The following is a 4,577-nucleotide window of genomic DNA, read 5'->3' as shown; positions in this document are numbered from 1 at the left end:
CTTTGATCCCGCAGGCTGGGTCAGGCTCTCCTCCTTTGCTGGCAGTTGTTCTGGCTGGGGAGCAAGCGCGTGTTTATCTGCGCCAAGGCCAGGGCACTGTGTTTGCTGTTTAGACAGTGGTTCTCATTAACCTCTGCCCCTGCAGGGAAGTGTTTGTAAATTGAAACTGTGCGAGCAGCAAGGTGAGGGAGAGGAAAGCTGCCGTCGTTTCTTCATGCTGGGTCAGGGAAGCCATAAGGTGAGATAATCCAGATTATTTCTATCTAGAACATGGCACTAAACGGCCTACTTCCAGCAGCTATCCCTGAGCCACGTGGAAACCCGGCAGCCCACCAAGAGGCTGCGGCCACTGCCCTCCTCACAGCCAGGGATGTGTCCCGGCAGAGCCTCCTGCTCACACAGCAGCCGCTGGCTCGGCCACATGGCCCTGCCTCAGCTTTCCACCGGACTCCTGGGAAGCCGTGAGTGGGAAGGTCAGTGGAAAGCTAGACCAGCTCAAGGTGAGCATGTAGCCCACTCCAAAAGAGCCTAGGCTTTCTTCCAAGCACAATTGTCCTTAGGTTCTCCACAGAGGCCACCCTCTGCTTGCATTGGCAGTATTGGGTGCTGACCCCAGCACCGTCCCTGCTGCAGTGCTCACTGGCCGTCCTTCATCAGCTCAGTGACACTGAGAAACCTCCTGCAATTTTGGAACCTCTGATGCTAAACAGGGGTTGGAAATGAGCCAGGCTTGCTGGGTAGTGTTCCTTTTGGAGCTGGACATCAAACACTGTGCTGACATTCAACACCAAAAATGTCTGGAAAGGCTGGAGTGTGGGCAAGGGAGAGGTCTGCTTTGCCCCTGGTGTTCTTCCCAAGGCAGGCTTGGCTCCTTCATGAAGGGCTTGTTAAAGGCCATGGAGTAAATGGGGATAGGCCATATTGCAGCAGGAGGCCATTGGCACCACAGCAGAAGTGGCACTTGAAATTGTCTGTTTCTAGGGAATTTGGTTAACATTCTTCTGTTCTGAATGGGAGCTCTCGAGGATCTTGGCATGTGCCTGGGAGTTGTCAAAGAGCTTCTGTCCCACATATGTTTTTGCAGCAATGAGGAACTTAACCGACGCTTCTCACACGGTCTCTCATCCTTTCCCCAGGGCAGAGGATGTGCAGTGGAGTGTCTTGTAAGCTTCTGACATTCAACTTGCTTTAAATATTGGTAGTCCTGTGGGTAGAAGTTAGGAAAGGCAAGTCACAGGGATGTATCTTGCACTTCAAGCAAATTAAGGTGAGTTTTGTGACTGGTTTCCCTTCTGTCATATCGGAGTGACTGTGGTGCCTAGATATCAGAGGTGCTGCAGATGTGCCTCTAGGAGGAGAGTGAGATGGGGGGGCACCAGACTCTGAGGGAGACCTCTGCAGAGTAGAGAACAAATGTGATGGGCTCCATGGTGCTGGGAAGCCTTCTAAATGTTCTGCTCTGTCAGACCGTCCCACATGCTGAGAGCTTCGTGGACAAGGTGGCTGTGGTTTGCCCAGGTGGTGACAAATGCTGAATGAATAAGGGCAGGGACAGAGGTGCCAGCAGGATTGATGAGAAACGTGGAGGCTGAGCTGAAGAGGATGCTGAGGACTCACTTGGTCCATCCATCTGCCCTGTAACACCTTTTGCAGATATGCATGGGGCGCTTTAGCTTTTCCTGGTGTGCACTTGACTCTCGTAATATGAATGTGTCTCCTACTGCGCACAAAGTTCAAGGTCAGGCTGTTTGACCTTTTTTGCAGTGACCATTATATGTTATAAAACCACGTCCTCTGACTTGTCTTGTCTAGACTAGCCCCACTCTTCCAGGCTTTTGTCCAAGGCTTTTTGGTGGTCTTGCTGGTCTTTGGTGGCCTCTCAGTTGGTCCAAATCTTTTGGGGAATGAACTAGTTCTCTGGAGAACAGTATAATTATTTGATGTGCCTTTATGAGCTGAAAGGAGAACAGTGTAATTACTTCACGTGTCTTTATAAGCTGGCCTTTCATACATCCTACTGTATTTGCCTTTTTTTGTGGCAACGACATGCTGGCTCATGTTCAGTTCGTGCTCCCCTTTAGCCCTTATGACCCTTCTGGCAGAAATGCTGCTGTCTTTTCTTCTGTAGTCTGTTTGTGCAGTCTTTTACCTCCCAATGACTTACAGCCCTGCCCATCATCTCTCAGCCCTTTCCCCACTCTGTCGGGAGCATGTCAAATTCCCATCCTGACCTCCAAAGTGCTGGGTGTCATGGGCAGATTTCAAAACATACTCTGTTCTGTCATTTAAGTCATTCATGGAAAAGCAGAGCAGTAGCTGCAGCAGGGCAGACCTTTCTGAAACCTTACTTGCCCCCTTTCAGTGTAACTGTGAGACACTGGTAACCATCTATTACTGTGCAGCAGCTCTGTGATGGACCTGAAGTCCTGGGAACTGCTCCCACAGTGCTCTGAGGTTGGAAAACATCTGCCTGTGGCATGGATGGGTAACCTGAGGTGGGTCAGAAAGACCCACTGTGCACAATCTGTAGCACGTAACCACCAACTTTGCTCTGTAGTATTACCCTTAAGCATTGACCCAGGCCACAAGCATCAGAGGGTAAGAGCTGAGACCTGCTGGCAGAGGGATGCTCTTCAGGAGCTGCTAGGACACACAGACACAAGCATGTCAGTCCAGTTGTGCTGCAGCTTCTGTGCTCCCCAGGGTTTCCTATGGGGTTTCTGCAGCATCACAGGCCAGGTGGGATGGGACTAGGGGTTGGTGAGAGCCAGGCTCAGTGCCTGGTGGAAGGGTGCAGTGGAGAGGGTGGGGAGCACATCTGGCAGGTGCTGCTGCCTGAGAGTTGAACATCAGCCTGAGGTCCCAGAGCACAGGTTGGTGAGAAGGTTTGGAGGTCTCTCCCCCTGGGCAAGAGGAGGCAGAGGTTTCTCCTGCTGCTTGCCAGGTGCATGTCTGTGCTGGGGTGCGTGGGCTGGCCCCCCAGCTACCTCTCACCATAATACAGTGGGGTCAGCTGGTGAGCAGAGCGGCACAAGGCAGGGTGGCTGGAGGGTGCAGTGGGACGACTGCTTGCTGTTGGGAGGAGATCACCCATCCGTGCCAGCTGGGCGGTGTGAGGCCCCGCTCTGTCCTGGCTCTGGACCACACGGGACATAGAGCCACGGCATCAGTGTGATGAGCTTTGGGTTGGGTCAGCCTGTGTGCTCAGGGGCAGGAGACTGGACCCCCAGGAAGGGTCCAACAGGAGGGCAGGCTGCCTGCTGACATCTTCTCGGCCGCCTGCCAGGGAAGGTGTGGATCTGGCTCGTCTGGCTGGTGTTGAGACGCCTGACTGTGCATCTGCGAGGGAGGCTTCCAGAGGATCCCGCCCGCCCAGGTTTCCATGGAGAATGTCTCCTTGTTGAGGAGGGAGCCGTCTGGCAGACAGTACGGCCGTGGAAATACCGATAGAGCGTTTGTTTTCCAAAGCAGATGAATAACATCCCTAACAGCTAGCAGCCTCACTTCCTCTGCTCACCCCACCGGCAGTCTGGCAGAGCGACCTGGGATGCCTGCGGTGTCTTTATCCTCCCGGCTCCTCGCTGTGCGCTTGTCTGAGCATCCCCAGTTTGGCCGTATCTGCCCAGCCCGGCCTGGTTTCCCTTCCAGTTGGCAGGCACGGCTCCTCCTGGCGCAGGGCTGCAGGGAGGCAGCAGCCATCTTTGCTGGGGGACATGTTTGGCTTCGCTGCTGGAGGGAAGAATGGGAGCGCTGTAGGCGGCAAAACTGGGGAAGTTTTGCTTCCACCACCCGTGGGATGCGAGGGGAATTGCTTCCCTGAACGAAATGTCTTTTCTCAGATCTCCCGGTTATTTTGCACGCTTTGAAAGACCAAGGGGAAAGCTTAAGAGCTGTTGAGGCAGCAGGCTGTGATGCAAGGCGCATGCAACAGCCCCCGGTGAAGGGGGTTGAGCTTGGGTTTTCATGGCAGTCTGTCAATATTAAATTAAGGCTAAATTCCCATCCTAAATGTTATGTTAACATGACGTTACAGCAGAAAGCGCAGAGCACAGAACAGCAATATGAGGGCATAAGATGTGATACAGGGGTATTGTAATCATCCCAAATGAGGCATTTGAAACCCAGGGAATTCCAGATGTAGGGTTTGCATTGGTTTGGGGGTTTGTAATTGAAAAACAATTCAAACATAGGAAGGCTTAGGAGCATGTCACTGAGATTGTTTGGGTGCTTTTATTCTGTGCTGCAGGGACATGGGCAGATGGAGGGAAAAAGTCTTCAGAGATGATAGAACCAAATGTGGAATTACAACTGTTAAAATGCTGTGATCTGGATTTGACTGTTAAGGCATTGTGGCTCTCCAGGGTAATGTAAGGGCTGCTGGGTCTTGACTGTGCATCTCCATATCTGGACATATTTGGCTACTGCTAACATAACTCACTTCTATGCCTGATGCTTCATAAAACTCGTGATTGGAGACAGTTGCAAGACCTGTAGCATCCTTTCATTTTAGTTAAGGATGTGTACTTGGAACTTTAATTCTATCTTAGCTAATGGGGTTTTGTCTTCAGCTATCCATG

Source organism: Athene cunicularia, assembly GCF_003259725.1.
Source record: "Athene cunicularia isolate RWA chromosome 4 unlocalized genomic scaffold, athCun1 chr4_part3, whole genome shotgun sequence".
Classification (NCBI taxonomy): domain Eukaryota; kingdom Metazoa; phylum Chordata; class Aves; order Strigiformes; family Strigidae; genus Athene; species Athene cunicularia.
The sequence above is the reverse complement of the archived record's forward strand: the minus strand, read 5'-3'. Positions refer to the sequence as shown.